This window comes from Neofelis nebulosa, chromosome 7 (assembly GCF_028018385.1).
Source record: "Neofelis nebulosa isolate mNeoNeb1 chromosome 7, mNeoNeb1.pri, whole genome shotgun sequence".
NCBI lineage: Eukaryota > Metazoa > Chordata > Mammalia > Carnivora > Felidae > Neofelis > Neofelis nebulosa.
The window spans coordinates 53,174,437-53,194,180 of record NC_080788.1 but is presented as its reverse complement, the minus strand read 5'-3'; the positions used below and the strand labels follow the sequence as shown (position 1 = coordinate 53,194,180).

At 39.0% G+C, this 19,744-nt stretch overlaps 2 protein-coding genes across 4 annotated transcripts in view; one reads left to right on the top strand and one right to left on the bottom strand.

Moving 5' to 3' along the window:
* Nucleotides 1-16,520, bottom strand: part of LYSMD2 (LysM domain containing 2) — a 35,332-nt gene extending 18,812 nt beyond the window's left edge. The window contains exon 1 of the mRNA XM_058737726.1: nucleotides 16,409-16,520. The gene's annotated coding sequence lies outside the window, so the exon portion shown is untranslated. The remainder of the gene's footprint in view (nucleotides 1-16,408) is intronic.
* TMOD2 (tropomodulin 2) overlaps nucleotides 1-19,744 on the top strand; it is a 74,061-nt gene that overhangs the window by 3,069 nt on the left and 51,248 nt on the right. The window contains exon 2 of one of the 3 annotated variants that reach the window (XM_058737718.1): nucleotides 14,717-14,763. The exons of 1 other annotated variant lie outside the window; for it this stretch is intronic. The gene's annotated coding sequence lies outside the window, so the exon portion shown is untranslated. Of the gene's footprint in view, nucleotides 1-14,716; nucleotides 14,764-16,675; nucleotides 16,809-19,744 lie in introns of those variants that run through there. One more of the 3 variants, XM_058737717.1, reaches the window with a different exon arrangement.

Here is a 19,744-nt window from a genome sequence, read left to right as displayed (position 1 = left end):
CAACCAATCAGAAAATATATTGTGGAAAAGATGACCTTAAATATTTAGGAATAAAGTTAAGAAAACGAGAGCCTGCTTTACATGGAAAAACTATAAAATTCTACTGATAGATACAAAAGAAGATGCAAATAAAAGCAGAGATTTACCATGTTTATGGATGGGAAGATGCAAAATAATGAAAATATCATTTCCTTCCCAAACTAAAAATAAACTCGTTGAAATTCCAACCAAGGGGCGCCTGGGTGGCTCAGTCGGTTGAGCGTCCGACTTCTGTTCAGGTCATGATCTCACGGTTTGTGAGTTTGAGCCCTGTGTCAGGCTCTGTGCTGACAGCTTGGAGCTTGGAGCTTGGATCCTGCTTCGGATTCTGTGTCTCCCTCTCTCTCTCTCTGCCCCTACCCCACTTGCACTCTGTCTCTGTCTCTCAAAAATGGATAAACGTTAAAAAAAATTAAAAAAAAAATTCCAACCAAAATCCCTATAGGATTCTTCAAAGGACATGACAGGTCTGTCTTAAAATTCATATGGAAGATAAGAGCTAAGAAGAGAAGACGTTTCTGAAGAACTGAGGAAGAGGGACTTACCTTCACAGCCATCAAGACTTACAATGCAGCCATGAGAACTACACCATTGCGGTAGTGCTGCCAGAATAGACAAATATAACAAAGGGACAACGAAGAAAGCACAGAAACAGGCCCATCCATATCAGAGAAGTTAATCTATGACAATGAATGCTGTTGGCACAGTTAATCCTGTGGGAAAAAATCAAATTAAATATCTTCCATACCATGTATCAAAATCAGTTACAGATTGAAGATCTAATTGGAATCTTCTTTAACAAACTTTAACACTTTTAGAACAATATCTTTATAACCTTGAGATAGCAAAAGATCTCTTAAGCAGGATACCAAATTACAAACCACAAAGAATAAAAAAAGGCTGGTAAATTCTATATATCAACATTAAAATTTTCTCTGCCTTGAAAGGTACCTTAAAAGTTGAATAGATAGGTATAAAATGGAAAAATATATTTGAATACACATAACTGACAAAGTATTATTATCCAGAATATATTAAAATGACTATGAGTTATAAAAAGACAAACACTAAAAAAAATGATCAAAATTTTTCAGGAGATAAAACTCAAGTGGCCAACAAACCTAAGGAAATATAATGTTACCACTAAGCAAAGAAATTCAATTTAAAATTACAATTTCATAGGCATGAAATTAGCAAAAATTAAAGAACTGGACGGTTCTAAGTACTGGTGAAATTGTCAAACAAAAGGAAATCTCACATAGTGTTGGCAATGTAAATTGGTGCAACTGCTTTAAAATGCTACGTGATAATATCTAGTAAAGTCAAAGAAGCACCTCTCTGGAGTTCTGGTTCTGGCAAGCTGGAAGGTCTCAACTAGTATGAAGTCCTCCTACTATAAATATTTTCAATTTAGATTAATTTTTCAAATAAAATTCATAACTAGGCTGGCAATTTAAAAAGGGACAGCTTTATATATAAAAACAAGAGGAATTTGAAAGCTAGTACAAGAAACAACTTGCCTTAACTAATATATGAAGACATAAAAAGTCTGAACAGTTGTTATAACCATTAAAGAAACTGGATCAGTACTAGAGTTAAAAATCTTGTTACCAAAAAAAAAAAAAAAAAAAAAAAAATCAGCCTCCAGAAGATCTTGTTGGAAGATTCTATCAACCTTTCAAGGAAAACACCAGTCCAATCTTATATAAACTCTTTCAGAGAACAAAAGTAGCAGGAACAATGCCCAAATCAGTTCAGTGTATAACCACACACCCAATCCTATAACTATGACCCAAACCAGCTGAGAAAGGCATCCTACTCAGAAACATGGATCTAAGAATCTTAAGACATTGTGAAGCCAAATCAAGCAATGCTTACAAAAAATAATCCATCACGAACATGGACTTTATCCCAGAAATCCAAGGGTGCCTTAATATTAAAACATTAATAGATTAAATGACAGAATAGATGGAACTGAGGAATGAATCTAAGAAAGGATAAGACACTTAAAAAGAAAAAAATTTTAAGTTTATTAAAATATATTAAAGAAGACTTAAATGAAAAAAAACCCACTATACTATGTTTATAGACAGGAAGACTCAAAATACAAATTGATCTGTATCTTCTGTGCAGCAGCAATTAATATCCCAATATAGGTTTGCAAGAAACATGACAAGCTAATTCTACAGGTGATATGGAAGAGCAAAGACCCACAGACAGCCAAGATACTTCTGAAGAATAAGCAAAGGGAAACTGCCTTACCAGACATCAAGAATTATTATGGAGCAATATTTAGGACAGGATGTTATTCATGCTGGGAGACTAATGGATACCAATAGTGCATCCAGAAATAGAATCATAAATGTATGAGAACTTCATCTATGACACAGGTGGCAGTGTAGATCACTGGGAATGGCTATGAAATAGAAGACTTCAGGACAATTGGTCATCCCCATGCTAGATCTCCACTTCCTACCACATACAAAATTTAACTTATGATGGATTACAGACTTCAATATGAAAGATAAAACTTTTAAAACCTTCAGAAGAATATACAGAAAAATATCCTTATGATCTCAGGATAAGAAAATACTTCTTGGGGCACATGGGTGGCCCAGTGAGTTAAGCACCAACTTCATGATCTCATGGTTCATGAGTTGGAGCCCTGCTTTGGCCTCTGTGCTGACAGCTCAGAGTCTGGAGCCTGCTTCAGATTCTGTGTCTCCCTCTCTCTCTGTCCTTGCCCTGCTCGCACTCTGTCTCTGCCTCTCAAACATGAATAAACATTAAAAAAAAAAAGAAAATACTTATTTATCAAGACAAAAAAGCATTATTCATAAAAGATTGGTAAGCATGAGAACATTAAAATTAAGGACTTCTGCTAACAAAAAGATACCTTAAAGAAAAATTAAATTAGAAGCTAGAAGAAGATACAGATGTCCCAGGAAACGAAAACATTTGAATAAAATCTTTGAATTGTACTTTAGTATTCAAACCCTAGCTAACTCTTAATTTTTTTAATGTTTTTATTTATTTGGGGGGAGGGGGCAGAGAGAGAGAGCGGGGCAGAGGATCTGAAGCAGGTTTTGCTCTGACAGCAGTGAGCCTAATGTAGGATTCAACCTACCAACCAAGGTCATGACCTGATCCGAAGTTGGATGCTCAACCAACTGAGCCACCTTGTGCTCCAAACTCTAGCTAAGTTTTATATGAAAATCAGGAACCAAATAGATTCTGAAAATCTAGGTATTCTTCATTATTTGAACTTAGGCTATCTGAATTTAAAAAGTGCATAAATACTGATAACAAAGAATGTTTCATTTGTAACATATACAACCAACCAAAGGTTAATATCTAGAATATTTGAAAAGCTAACTCCTACATAACAAACAAAAAAACACAAATACCTCAATGGCATAACTAGAATTTTATAGAAGAAAAAAATCTTAGTGGTAAATAAACATGTAAAAAATGCTCAACCTCATTAATAATCAGAAAAATTCACCTTAAGGCCACAAAGAGTAACTATTTTATATTCATCAGATTGGCAAAAGTTTGGCAAGACCAGTTATTGGTGAAGGTAGGATTCTATGCAGTGCTAGGACAAGTACAATTGGTACAATCACCTTGAAAAGCACTCTACCATTATCTTGCAAAACTGTACATGTTCATTTCTACAAATCAGAAATTCCAAAACTAGAAACTGTATATGCCCTGTTGAAAACCTTGCACCTATACACCAGGAAACATGAGAATGTCCATTGTAGCAATGTTCAGAATAACAAAAAACAGACGAAACAATTACACATCAAAAGCAGAATAGAAAAGCAAATTGTGCTAAACTTATATAATTGCATGGTTGAACAGCTTTTTTGAGAAATAAGTCACATGCCATACAATTCATCCATTTAAAGTATGTGAGTCAATGGTTTTTTGCATATTCATATAACATTAGCTTTTTTTTAGTTGTGGTAAAATATATAAACATAAAATTAATTACTTAAAAAATGTTTTTGATATTTATTTTTTGAGAGAGAGAGAAACAGAGCATGAGTGGGGTAGGGGCACAGAGAGAGGGAGACACAGAATCTGAAGCAGGCTCCAGGCTCTGAGCTGTCATGACAGCACAGCGCATAACGTGGGGCTTGAACTCATGGACCAGAAGATCATGACCTGAGCCGAAGTCAGATGCTTAACCAACTAAGACACCCAGGTACCCCTAAAACTAACTACTTTAGCCATTTTAAGAAAGATTTTAAGTAAGCTCTACACCCTGTGTGGGGGTTGAACTCATGACCCTGAGATCAAGACTCACATGCTTTACTAAGTGAGGCAGCCATATGTGCCCACTTTAACCATTTTTAAGTATACAGTTTGGTAGCATTAATTACATTCACAGTGTTGTGCAACCATCACCATGGTCTATTTCTAAAACCTTTCATCACTTCAAACAGAAACTGTAACAGCTAAGCAATAACTCCCCATTTTTGCCTTTCCCAGTCCCCAGTCACCTCTAATCTACTGTCTCTATGAATTTGCCTATTCTAGATATTTCATGTAAGTAGAAACTTAGAATATTTGTCCCTTTGTGTCTGGCTTATTTTACTTAGCATAACATCCTGAAGGCTCATCCATACTGTAATATGTATCTGAACTTCATTCAGATGAACCTAGAGGGTATTATAAGTAAAATAAGACAGACTAAGAAAGACAAATACCATATAATTTCCCTTATATGTAGAATCTAGGAAAGAAAGAAAGAAAGAAAGAAAGAAAGAAAGAAAGAAAGAAAGAAAGAAAGAAAGAAAGAGGAAGGGAGGAAGGAGGCAAGGAAGGAAGGAAGGAAGGAAAACTCATAAGTACAGAGAACAAACTGGTGGTTACTAGAAAGGTGGGCATGGGGGATGGATGAAATAGGTAAAGGGGATTAGGAGGTATAAATTTGCAGCTCTAAAGTAAACAAGTCACAGAAATGAAAACCAAAGTATAGGAAATAAAGCTAATAATACTGTATTAGGCTGTAAGGTGACAGATGGCAACTACACTTACCGTGAACACTGGGTAAAGAATTGTTGAATCACTATGTTGTGCACCTGAAACTAATATAACATTGTCAAATACATTTAAATAACAAAAATATTTTTAATAGAACTTCATTTCTTTTTATGGCTGAAAGATATTCCATTGGATGGATATATCACATTTTGTTTTTCCATTTATCTGTTGATGAACAATTGGGTTGTTTCCAACTTATTGCTATTGTAAATAATGCTGCAATGAACACTGATATATAAGTATCTGTTCAAGTGCTTTCTTTCAGTTTCTCTGGACAGATACTCCGGAGTGGAATTGCTGGGTCATATGGTAATTCTATGTTTAGGTTTTTGAGGAACCGCCTAACTTTTTTATAGCCCTTGTAGCATTTTACATTCCCACTGTTAACATGCGAGGGTTCCAACTTCCCCACATCTTTGCCAACAAATATTTTTTCCTCACTCTGTGGCTTGCCTTTTCAATCTTTTGACAATGTCCTTCTGAGAGCAGAGGTTTTCAACTTTAATCAAGTGCAACTTACCAATTTTGTCTTTCATGGATCTACTGTTGGTGTTGTCTAAAAAGTCCTTGCCAATTTCAAAGTCACCTAGATTTTTTCCTATGTTATCTTCTAGAAGTTTCGTAGTTTTGTGTTTTGTATTTAGAGCTCTCATCCATCTTGAGTTAATTTTTGTGAACAGGAAAAAGTCGGAACACTTTTGGGTGTTCAATTGGGTGTCCAATTGTTCCAGCACCATTTGTCGAAAAGACTATCCTTTTTTTTTTTTTTATTTCTTTTAATGTTTACTTATTTTTGAGAGAGAGATACAGTGTAAGCAGGGAAGAGGCAGAGAAACAGAGGGAGACACAGAATCTGAAACTGGCTCCAGGCTTCAAGCTGTCAGCACAGAGCCCAATGTGGGGCTCGAACTCATAAGCCATGAGATCATGCCCTGAGCTGAAGTCAGACACGCAACCAACTGGGCTACCCAGGCGCACCAAGGCTATCCTTTCTTCATTAAATTTCCTTTGCTTCTTTTTCAAAGATGAGATAACCATATTTGTGTGAGTCTATTTCTGGGGTCTCTGTTCTGTTCCATTGATTCATTTGTGTTTCACCAATACCACATTATCTTGACTACAGTAGCTTTATAGTAATTCTTGAAGCTGAGTAGTGTAAGTCCTTTGACTTTGTTCTCCTTCAGTATTGTATTGGCTATTCTGGATCTTCTGTCTTTCCATATAAATTTTGGATTATTTTTTTTAAGTTTATTTATTTATTTTTAGGAGGGGAGGGGCAAAGAGAGTGGGAGAGACAGAATCCCAAGCAGGCTCTGTGCTCTGAGCACAGAGCCCGACATGGGGCTCAATCTCACTAACCGTGAGATCATGACCTGAGCCAAAATCAAGAGTCAGATGCTTAACCAACTAAGCCATCCAGGCGCCCTTTTCCATATAAATTTTGGAATCAGTTTGTTGACATCTACAAAATAACCTGCTGGGATTTTGATTGCATTGCATTAAATCTACAGGTCAAACTGAGAAGAATGGACATCCTAACAATATTGAGTTTTTCTCTCCATGAACATGAAATATCTTGTCATTTATTTAGATCTTCTTTGATTTCTTTCATCAGAGTTTTGTTGTTTCCTCTCACATAGATATTATAAATATACCTAAGTATTTTTTCTTTCTTTCTTTTTTGTGGGGAGGAGGGTACTAATGTAAATGGTGTTGCATTTTTAAAAATTTTTTTCAACGTTTTTTATTTATTTTTGGGACAGAGAGAGACAGAGCATGAACGGGGGAGGGGCAGAGAGAGAGGGAGACACAGAATCGGAAACAGGCTCCGAGCCATCAGCCCAGAGCCTGACGCGGGGCTCGAACTCACGGACCGCGAGATCGTGACCTGGCTGAAGTCGGACGCTTAACCGACTGCGCCACCCAGGTGCCCCTGGTGTTGCATTTTTAATTTCAACTTCCGATTATAGGAAAGCAATTGACTTCTGTATATTGACCTTGTATCTACAACCTTGTTATAATGACTTAGTAGTTCCAGGGTTAATTTGTCTGTTTTTTCGATGATTATTTGGGATTTCCTACATAAAAATTATGCATCTATAAACAAAGACAGTTTTACTTTTTCCTTCCCAATCTGTATATAACCTTCCCCCAACCCTTCTTCTCACATTGCATTAACTACGACTTCTAGTCAATGTGGAATAGAAATGGCAAGAGGAGGGACACCTCAGTGGCTCAGTCAGTTAAGCATGCAACTTTGGCTCAGGTCATGATCTTGAAGTTCTTGAGTTCGAACCCCAAGTCAGCCTCTGTGCTAACAGCTCAGAGCCTGGAGTCTGCTTCAGATTCTGTGTCTCCCTCTCTCTCTGCCCCTTCCCCACTCACACTCTCTCTCTCTCTCTCTCTCTCTCTCTCTCTCAAAAAATAAACATAAAAAAAAAAAAAGAATTGGCAAGAGGAGACAACCTTGCCTAGTTTCTGATCCTAGGGGAAAAGGATCTCACTTCTCATCATTAAGTATCATGCGATCTGTATTTTTTTTTTTTTAGCCTTTGTTTCTCATATTAAGGAAGTTCCCCTCTATTCCTAGTTTTCTGGGAGCTTTTTATCATGAATGAATGTTGAATTTTGTTCAATGCTTTTTCTGTATCTATTGATATGATTACATGATTGTTTTCTTTAGCCTGTTGATTTAATGGATTGCATTAGTTTTTTTGAATGTTGAACCAGACCTGCATACCTGGAAAAAATCCCACTTGGTCATAATGGATCATTCTCCCTATACATTGTTAGATTCAATCTATTAATATTTTGTTGAAGACTTTTGCCTCTATTTTTATGAAAGATATCGGTCTGTAATTCTTTTCTTGTAATGTCTTTGGTTTTGTTATTAGGGTAATACTGGCCTAACAGAATGAATAAGGAAGTATTCTCTGTGCTTCCATTTTCTGGAAGACATACAGAGAATTGGTATCATTTCTTTCTCAAATGCTTGGTAGAATTCACAGGGAAACCATCTAGGCCATGATAAAACTAATAAAGACTATAGTAGAAATAAATTAAATGGAGACTAGAATAACAATAGAGAAAAGGGGGAAAAAAGTTGGTTCTTTGAAAAGATCAACAAAATTGACAAATCTTTAGCTAGACTGACCAACAGAAAAAGAGAAAAGAGTCACATACTAAAATTAGGAGTACAAGAGGGGACATCACCATTGACTTTACAGAAATAAAAAAGATAATAAATACTATGAAGAATTATATGCCAATAAATTAGATAACTTAGATGAAATGGACAAATTCCTAGGAAGACATAAACTAATGAAACTGACTCAAGAAGATATACATATTCTTTTTTTTTAAGGTTATTAATTTTGAGAGAGAGTGTGCATGCCAGCAGAGGAGGGGCAGAGAGAGAGTGAGAGAGGTTCTACACTCTCAGTGCACAACCCACGAAACACGAGACAATGACCTGAGCCAAAATCAAGAGCCAGACCCCCAACCAACTGAACCACCCAGGTGTCCCTACATATTCCGAATACATGTAGAAAAAGCAAAGAGACTGAATTAGTAATTTTGAAATTTCCAACAGAGAAAAGCCAAGGCCGAAAGGCTTCATGAGTTAATTCTACTTAACATTTAAAGAATTAATACCAATTCTTCACAAATACTTCCAAAAAATAAGAGGGAATACTTTCCAAGTCATTCTATAGGGCCAATATTACTCTGATACCAAAACTAATTAAAGACATCAAAAGAAAACTACAGACCAACATTTCTCATAAATATGGAGGTAAAAATTCTCCGCAAAATATTAGCAAATCAAATCCATCAACATGTAAAAAGGATTATATACCATGGCCAGATGGGATTTAACCTAAGAAAGTTCATTGAACATCTGAAATATCAATATAATATACCATATTAATAAAACAAAGGGAAAACCCCACATGATCATCTTTATGGATACAGGAAAAAAATTTGGTGAAATCCAACACCCTTTCATGATAAAACTATCAAACAAAGTAGGAATAGGCAGAAACCTCAAACTGATAAAGGGTACTTATGAAAAGATACCATCAAGAAAGTGAAAAAAAAGAACAATCCACAGAATGGGAGAAAATATATGCAAATCACCTGTCTGATAAAAGATATATAACCAGAACATATTAAAAAAAAAAACTTTTACAGATCAACAATGAGAAGACAACCCAATTAAAAAGAGACATTAAGAAAATAATCCCATTTACAACTGCATCATAAAGAATAGAATACCTAGAAATAAATTTAACCAAGGAGGTGAAAGGCCTGCACTCTGAAAACTATAACATATTGAAGGAAGAAGGTGAAGATGACACAAATAAATAGAAAGATATGTTATGCTCATGGATTGGAAGAAATAATATTTTTAAAACGTTTATACTGCCCAAAGTAATCTACAGATTTCATGTAATCTCTATCAAAATATTCATAGTATTTTGCACAGAACTAGAACAAAAAAATCCTAAAATATTTATGGAACCACAAAAGATTCTCAATAGCCAAAGCAATCTTGAGAAAGGCAAAGCTGGAGGGAGGTATCTATAATCCCAGATTTCAAACTGTACTACAAAGCTATTGTAATCAAAACAGTGCAGTATTGACACAAGAATAGACACATCGATCAATGGAATAGAATTGAAAGCCCAGAAATAAACCCATATTTATAAGGCCAACTAGTCTAGGACAAAGGAGGCAAGTACACTTGGAGAAAAAAAATCTCTTCAATAAATGGTGTTGGGAAAACCAGACAGCTACATGCAAAAGAATAAAACTGGGCCACTTTCTTACAGCATGCTCAAAAATAAACTCAAAATGGATTAAAGACCTAAATTTAAGACCTGAAGCCATAAGACTCCTATAAGAAAAATAGGCAATAAACTCTCAGACATTAGCCTTAGCAATATTTTTCTGGATCCATCTCCTTAGGCAAGGCAAACAAAAGCAAAAACAAACAATTGAGACTACATCATACTAAAAAACTTTTGCACAGCAAACCATCAACAAAATGAAAACACAACTTTCTGAATGGGAGAAGATATTTGTAAATGCTATACCCAATAATGAGCTAGTATTCAAAGAACATATAGAACTTCTACAACTCAACACTAAAAAAACAATTCAATTTAAAAATGGGCAGAGGACCCAAAGAGACATTTTTCTAAAGAAGACATACAGGGGCGCCTGGGTGGCTCAGTCGGTTAAGCGGCCAACTTCGGCTCAGGTCATGATCTCGCGGTCCGTGAGTTCGAGCCCCGCATCGGGCTCTGTGCTGACAGCTCAGGGCCTGGAGCCTGTTTCGGATTCTGTGTCTCTCTCTCTCTGACCCTCCCCCGTTCATGCTCTGTCTCTCTCTGTCTCAAAAATAAATAAACGTTAAAAAAAAATTAAAAAAAAAAAAAGAAGACATACAGATGACCGACAGACACGTGGAAAGATGCTTAACATCACTAGTCATCAGGGAAAGACAAATCAAAACCACAAGGAGCACCTCACACTAGTCAGAATGGCTAGTATCAAAAAGACAAGAAAAAACAAGTGTTGCCAAGGATGTGGAGAAAAGGGAAAACTTATGCACTGTTGGTGGGAATATAAATTGGTGCAGCCTCTATGGAAAACAGTACATGGAGGTTCCTCAAAAAATTAAAAATAGAAATACCACAAAATCCAGTAATTCCACTACTAGGTATTTACTCAAAGGAAACAAAAATACTAGTTCAAAAATATTATTCACCCCTATGTTTATTGCAGCATTATCTACATGAGTCAAGATATGGAAGCAACCTAGGTATCCATCAATAGTGAATGGATAAAGGAGATGTGGTGTATATACACAATGGAATATTACTCAGCCATAAAAAGAATGAAATCTTGCCATTCACGGTAACACGGGTAGACCTAGAGAGTAGTGTGACAAGTAAAATAAGTCAGAGAAAGAGAAATACTATATGATCTCACTCACACGTGAAATCTAAAACACAAAACAAACAGAAACAAACTCATAAATTCAAAGAACTGATGTTTGCCAGAGAAGAGAGGTGTCAGGGGATAGATGAAACAGGTAAAGAGAATTACAAGGTACAAGCATCTGGTTATAAAATAAGTAAGTCACAGGATGAAAGTACAACATAGGGAATATAGTCAATAATATTGTAATATCTTTGTATGGCAACAGATGATAACTAAATTTGTGGTGAACATTTCATAATGTATAGGATTGTCAAATCACTATGTTGTACACCTGGAAAAAAATGCAAAGGATTTGAATAGAAATATCTCCAAAGGAGATATAAAAATGGCCAATAAGCACATTAAAAAAATGCTTATCATTAGTCATTAGAGAAATGCACATCAAAATCACAATGGGCTACTACTTCACATTCACTGGAATGGCTATAATAAAAACAAAAAAGACAGACATTAGCAAGTGATGGCAAAGATATGGAGAAATTGGAACCCTCATACATTACTGGTAAAAATGTCAAATGGTTCAGCTGCTTTGGAAAACAGTTTGGCTGTTCCTCAAAATGCTAAAAATAAACTTACCACATGACCTACCAATTCTATACATACGTATATACCCAAGAGAAATGAAAACATGTCTATACAAAATGTACACAGATATGCATAGCAGCATTATCCATAATATCCAAAATGTGGAATCAACCTAAATGTCCATCAACTGACAAATAAAGAAAATGTGGCACATCCATAGAGTAGGATGTTATTTGGCCATAAAAAAAAATAAGGTACTGGTATATGTTACAACATGGATGAACCATGAAACCATTATGCTAAGTGAAAGAAGGAGTCACAAAACACCACATATCTCATTTATGTGAAAAGTCCAGAACAAGCAAATCCAGAGAAGGCAAAATAGATTAGCAGTTTCCAGGGTCTGGCATTATGGGGGGAGGGGGAATAATGTCAGCTAATGTGCATGGGGTTTTTGGGGGGGATTTTGAAAATGTTCTAAAGTCAGATTGGGTGATAATTAACTCTGTGTATGTACTAAAAACCATCAAATTGTATACTTTAAAAAGGTGAATTTATCATAAATTAAATATATCTCAATGAAGCTGTTTTGAAAAATGTAGAGAGAATGGGTGCATCACCCAGCTTCAATCATTATCAACTCATGGCCAATCTTGTTTCATCTATACCCTGATGCTGCCACCCTACTACCACTCCCACACTGGATTATTTTTAAAGTACCCAGATATTATTTCTTCTTCAAATATTCAGTATTTTTTCACTAATATCCAGTAGTATCTTTCCAAAAGATAAGGACTCTTTAAAAACAATATGGTACCATTATCACATCTAAAAAATTTAAAATATCTTAATATAATCAAATATCCTATATTCTAATGTCCCTCAGTTCTCTCATAAATGTGATGTTTTAGACAGCTGCTTTGTGCAAATCAAGATGTACCACGCATTGTATTTCATTATTTGTCTCTTATGTTTCTGTGTATCCATAAACTCTCCCTCTTTTATTTTTCTTGCAATTATTGAAGAAGTGGGTTGTCGTGTAGAGTTTCCCACATTCTGGATTTTGCTGATTGCATTCCTGTGATGTCATTTAACATGGTCACTATTATATAGTGATTCACTTCTAGATGCCTGCTGCCAGGTACACTATAAATGTGAATTAATTCATAGTGCATCAACATAGTTGCCACTCCTGCAGTGCTTACTAAGCACCATGTCCTTTGTAGCATCCTTGACACAAATTATCCTATTTAATCTGTATAACAACCCAGTGTGGTATGTATTATTGTCCCCAGTCTAGAGATAAAGAAAATGAAGCTTAGAGAGGTTTAAAAAAATTGATCACAGTCAACCAGGCAGTAAATATTTGGGTTCAAACCCAGGTCTGTCTGATGTTATAACCCATACTTCTATCCATTATGTGATAATATCCCCATCTTTTGCCTGCGGCTGTAGTTGTTGTTTGCTTTTATTAACTCTGAGAAGCAGACCTTCAGTCCATTCAAAGAATTCACTTTTACCTTTCATTTGTAACATGTAGGATGGTTTCAGCTTGAAGTAACAGAAAAATCCATCTCAAACTGACTCATCAATACGGATATTATCTCATATAACAAGAAATCTACAAGCGGGGCAGCACCAGTTCTGATTGATTTACTGACTAAACAACAACATCACAGACCCAGGGTCATTCTGACTCTTTACTGTGCCATCATCGGTGTGCTGGCTTCCTAAAGGGCCACTTTCAGATAACACGGCCAGATGCAACAACATCAGTGGAGATGGTGGCATGTTTCCCTGTATGTCTCTGTTGAAGAGCAAGAAAATCTTTCCCAGAAGGCTTTCACAGACCTCTCCTCAGGTCTCACATACCAGAACTGGTTTGCATGCCCACCCCAACCTCTCACTGGCCAGTCAAAAGGATCTTGCCCATGATAGTTTAGGAGTGTACCTCTGAGATGGTAATAGGGTCACCTTCCCTAATAGGTAAACACACCTATACAGACTTCTGTAAAGAAGGAAGAGACGTGAATGGATGTTGAGTATCTGCTATATGTTCCTAATGAGGTATACTACATATTGCATTGTGAATAATGAAAATATTTCATTATAACTGCCACAGTTTTTACTTTGTGTCAAGTGACATTTACTATTGACATATCAGCTTCCTCACCTACACAAAAACATTAGATAAGATTATATGTAAGGTCCCTTCCAGTTCTACCTGTTTCAATTTTACATTTGCATTTTCTAAAAAGCAAGTTGAAAGTTAAACCTACAAGATATGGTCCAAAAATGATGATGGGTTTCAGCTGATAAGTCATAGGTATGACTGACATCCATTTTTCCCTTAAAAAGTTTTAGATGGGGGCGCCTGGGTGGCGCAGTCGGTTAAGCGTCCGACTTCAGCCAGGTCACGATCTCGCGGTCCGTGAGTTCGAGCCCCGCGTCAGGCTCTGGGCTGATGGCTCGGAGTCTGGAGCCTGTTTCCGATTCTGTGTCTCCCTCTCTCTCTGCCCCTCCCCCGTTCATGCTCTGTCTCTCTCTGTCCCAAAAATAAATAAAAAAACGTTGAAAAAAAAATTTTTTTTAAAGTTTTAGATGTAGATATTAGATTTAAAGAACTAAACAAACTAGAACTGATCATATCTTTCCATTAAGTTTCAACATTAAAAATAGAAAGGTTCATTGTTGTACCTTTCTGCCCCATCCATTAACATCTACTAGCTTCTAGCCCTCATGGTACAGAGATTGATTAGAAGTTCTTTTTCACAACTTACTGTCTTTAATTTGGTGTCAGCATCCTCCTGGAGCTGGTGCATGGCTCTGGGACTGTCACAGAGCTCTAATATCTTTGCTTTGGCTGCCAACTATGACTTTAACTTAAGAAACCATTCCTATGCCTGCTTCCTGTCACAGTCGTCATCTGAAGTAATGCTCCATTCATTTTATCACACGCAGACGTTTTCCTTGTGGGGAACCACAAGAAACCAAAAGAGAAAGATGGTACATCACTGAGTATCTTTCATATATCAAACCTTTTCTACTGTTTCTTCCAATCTGAATAAAACGGTTTTATTATTTTCAGCTTATGCCTATCATCAACTTTCTCTGGGGAAACTGTTGGCTTGATCTGTAAGTAGTCCTGTTCTTATTTAACAGAGGCTATGACTTATGATAAATGCACAACATAAAAAAGTCAAAGATATCATGTCACATAGGATATGTGGAATAACAAATGACAAGAAAACTTGGGAACATGATTTCAGCTGATTTGGTCATGCCTCCATTTCATTTCACTCTTTCCAGATCAGATGTGTCATTCTGGTGAGGAGGCAGTCCATTAGTACAGTTGATAGTGGAAATCCCACTGGTCTCTCAGTCAGCATCCCCTGTATGCTAATGTTCATCATGCTAGTTCCAAGAGCCTTAGAGAATTAACTTTGTTTTCTGATTCAGCCCACCTTCTGGAGGAAGGCATGGCCCTATTTTGAAATGTACAAAGGAAAGACAGGGCTAACCCTCTTCGGGGGCAGGGTGGAAGGAGAGAAGATAGGCTTAATGATCTACCAGGTGACCTTGAGTAAGTCATATCACTTCTCTGTGCCTCTAAGAAATCAGGGGAAAATCCTCATTCTGTATCTCACAGATTGTTGCCAAAATCAAGTAAGAACATTGAGTAGGGAAGTATTTTCACAAATGCAAAGTTGTGTTATTATTTTCAAATATGGAATTTCCTCTGTGGTTTTGTTTTTTGGTGGTTTGGTTTTGGGGTTTTTTGTTTTGGGGGGGTTTTGGCTTTTTCTTTTTTCCACATGATAACTGCACAAGTCATGCTAGATCATGATGCTGTTTCACCTCGATTCACCCTTTGCCTATTTCAGGCAGATTACACCAGCAATGCTGCATCCATCCCTTTGGTTTATTTCCCTTCCACCACATCCCTAAGATGCAAATCTCATCATAATGTAAAATACTGCATAGCAGCCACTTACAAAACTCAACATACTTTTACAGTTGAGATAAACGCTATATACAAGAGTTGCAGTAGAAGTATGCAAAAAGCATTCAAAAAGGAGAGACAGCACATCTAATTAGAGAAAGCTTCTGGAAGATAACCCCATTATGCCATATATTTGAGTAATTTCTGTCTTTGTCCTATGTCACCCCACCCCACCCGACTTTCATGCTTCAGAGACAAGACTGTATTTTCTCTATCTTTGTAGCGCCCGAGAACCTGGCAGACAGCACTTTTCAGTACGTTCCGGGAGGAAGTTAACGGGCTAAAAGGCTGACAATAACAAGCTGAGCGGGTTTTAACATTTACCCAGCCCAATGAGGCTCACCTGTTTTTAACTTAGTATTGTAGGTAGGACTTTCCAGGCAAGAAGTGTGCCCGGGAACCCCTGTAACTCCCAAGGAAGGGACCTTTATTACGGGTGTGTTAAGTGCCTAACAGAGGTGCTTTCGTACACGCACCTAATATGGGTTTAGTCCTCACAATACCTGTTTAGGTTTTAAGCCTATTTTACAGATGAGGTTGCCAAGACTCGATAGGCAGAGTTTCTAGTCTCACATCTAGTAAAAGCCACTGCGCCTGCATGGGCTCTCCAACAACCTAACCCCAAAACTTTAAATCAGCCTTGCTAAACCCCACCTGTCTTACCTTAAGCCGTCCCTGCAGGCATCTACCCTAGCTACTCCTCCTTTCCGGGTCCCCGCCCTAGGCCCCAGTAAAGCCTGTAAAAACTCATGCTTTCGCGTAAAGATGCTCACTCACCCAACTGCTCCTCACAGGCTTGAAAAGCCTTTGCCACCCACCCTATCCGTAGCCCCGAGCTTCTCAAAAGAGGCTGCACAGCTTTCTCCCAAGGCTGAGGTCCTCGGCGCCTGCGGAGCTGGGACGGGATCCGGACGTAGATTCCGGGAGAGGACACCTGGAGGGGAGGACCCGGCAGGGGGTCCTGCCTCCGCGCGGCCGCGGCGCGCCGCCTCGAACTACGCTTCCCAGGCTGCTCCGCTGCCGCCGCGCGCCCCAGCGCTGCGCCCGGCCGGGAGCCGCCTGTTGATCGCCGCGCTCGCCCGGGCCACGGCGCCGCCCCTGCACGGTCGGCCCCGCTACCTCGGGGCAGACGGACTTACGGCCCGCACCGCCGGCTCCGGGATGGGCGCACGGAAGGGTGAGCGCGCTGCGGGGGTGAGGGCCGGCGGGGGCCAGGCGTGGTCTGCAGACCCCGGCCCACAGCGCGTGGGCGGCCGCGCCCTCCCCGCGGGGCTTGAGGATGCTCCGCTGCGTCCGCGCTCGGCTGGGCGGGCGCGCGGAACCCGGGCGGCTTCTAGCCTCCGCGGCCGGGCGGGTAGTGCGGGGCGGCGCGGGGCGGCGCGGGCCGGAGGCGCCCGCCGGGGTGTGGGTCCCACGTTCCGCACTGCGGCTCCGCAGCCTCGGCAGCCCGGCGGGCCGCTGCAGTGAGGGCGCGGTCTCCCGTCTTCGCGCTGCGGGGCTGGGTTTTTCCAAGCTGGGCTTTGTTCCCCACTTTCTTCTCTCCGGTGAGCGTTAGACAAGCTCCTGGAGCGTTGTGCCTGTCACTGCATCGTTAAAGCGGGAGATGGGGAACGGTGGATTCTAGCTGGCATCTTTTTTTAAGATCCCTGGAGCTGTCACCCGCCGGGCGTTTCAGCCTCCGAGAAAGCGGCAATCGGAGCGGCCTGATGCTGCAGGTCCTCAAGACCTTCATTTTTTTTTTCCTGGTTAAAGTAGTGATAGCATGTGCTCCCTGAGTCTTCCTAAATTTTCCTTGCTGATCTGCAGAAAGGAAGATTGATTTTAAAATAATAATATTAATAAAAGGCTTCTAATGGGAATTTTTACTTAAAGCATTCAAAGGTGGGAAGGTGATGCAGGCAAAATGCAAATTAGCAATGAAGGAGGCCGTGAATGCAACGGCTTCATCTTACCCATTAAACGGCCGAATTACAAGGCACTTGGGAAGGGAATGAAAAAGAACATCGCAGGAGGTATTTTTCAATCCGGGTTCCTGTCCTAGCTGTACCATTAAGGAGCTGAGTAAGCCCCTTCACCTCTCGGAGTCTCTTTCTCCGTGTAAAATGGGGTGTTTGGGCCCATCATTTCCAAACATCTGTTCTTCCTAGATGCTCCTATGAGGGAACTGAAGGGATGAGGTCGCTTCTGTTCAACACCATTACAAAAAGCCTGATTGTGACAGAACAAGTGACTTTACCCTAGTGAAGAGGAAAGATTTTTTTTCAGGGCTTAGGAATCCAATTTAAAAAAAAAATAAAACTGATTTCCTCTCTCTACTCTCTTCAGTCGAACCCAATAAATATGTATCACAGCCACTTTAATGTTTGTAAATTACTGTAAATTGGTAGCCAACTTGTGTTTCTTTGCTTTTGTTTTTAATTTGCTGAAGACGAAGTCATGAGATCTGCGGGTAAAGGGAGAAGAGTTTGCGAGGCTGGTTAAATGTGGTCAACAAGGAGGTGGGGGGGGGGGGAAGCCCCAGTAAGAAGTAACCAGAGAGCAAACGCACTGAGGAAAGAGAGGACAAGGACTGATGGGTCATTGTTTGAATAATACACAACAAAGAGAATAAGAGAACCAGAAAACCAGCGCTGTGCAAACTCTTCCATAACTGATTCAGGCAAGGACTCCTCCATGGGTTCAGAACCTTTGAGAGGTTGTTAGAGAATAGGATTATCTCACCACAAATTACCTAGAGAAACAGTGGCCATCCAATGGAAAAATGAGGAGGTTACCACCTCAGCCTAGTGCTCAAGCACACCAGCACCTATTATGAGTCTCCTGTGGGGATGCAATAACGTCATGATTTCACCTATGCGGTGTTCCATAAAGACTGGAAAAGTGACTGTTGGGAGAACAGGGAGTATTGCAGATTACAATACTCAAGTGATGTAACAACCACTTGACATTTGTGAACTTTGGATCCTAGATCAGAAAAAAAAAGCTATAAAAGATGACTTGGAGACAACTGGAAGAATTTTAACTTAACATAGGCTGCATATTAAATATTATGGAATTACTTTTCATTTTCTTAGGTGCAGTAGTGGTACTGTGGTTATGTAAGACACTGTCCTTAGTTGTTTGAAGTACAGGTATCAGAGGAAATGTGCAACTTTGAGCTATTCAAGGGCAAAAACTGAAAAGTGTAACGGTGAGGGAGGAAGCTCAGGAGTGTAGCAAAATGATGGCAGTGCATCTAAGAAAATGGTATCCTGGTATTTATTATACTGTTCTTTTATACTTTCTGTAAGTTTGAACTTTTTAAATTAAAAAAGTGGGAGAGATTAATAAAATTAGAAAGTCAATAAAGAGAAAGGATTGTGGGGAACTGTGCGGTTAGTGATACCTAGCCGCAGTGAATCCGTGGCTTTGAGTTTCCAAGATTAAAATCCTGTTGGAGGTGTGCGTAGGCTCAGGGGAAGTCCCCTTTTTTGGTTTTTCTTGGTTCCTATCAATCATTTATTCTGATGATACTACATCCCCTAACTCCAACCTCAAAGTATTGATAATTCCCAAACCTTTGAAATGCTAGCCCTACTCAAGAACCATCCTGAAAGCACCGTTCTTTCCTCTCTACATTCAAGATTTGTGTCCGTATAGAAGGAAGTTCCAGGGGTTGTTTTTATTTTGAGTTAGGGGAGTGTTGAGGAAAGAACAGATCCAGCCCTTTGATAGAACAGAATTTGTTCTGTCAAATGAGAGGGTTTCCTCTCATTCCCTTTATTGGTAAATTGCATACAACCAAATTGTTTCTTATAGACCATAAGTGAGTGGTTCAAAGAGGCTCATAGAAGGCATGTGCAGAAGAGACTTCCTGTCGTCCATGCAGGAAAACAGAATTAACTCTTAAGAAACAACACAATTTTATACAGAGCCTTTTGCTGCAAAGATACTTTTGCTATACCTGGAATATACATACTTCTACGTTTATGTTTTGCCCTCCTGTTCTGGCCTCAAGGCTACCCCATGTCTTTAAGTAGGTTGCCAGGTTTCCCCTATTGAAAGCTGGGTAGAGTGCTAATGAGAAGGTCAGCTCTAGGACGGTGGGTAATAGGAGCTCATGAAACAGGGTAC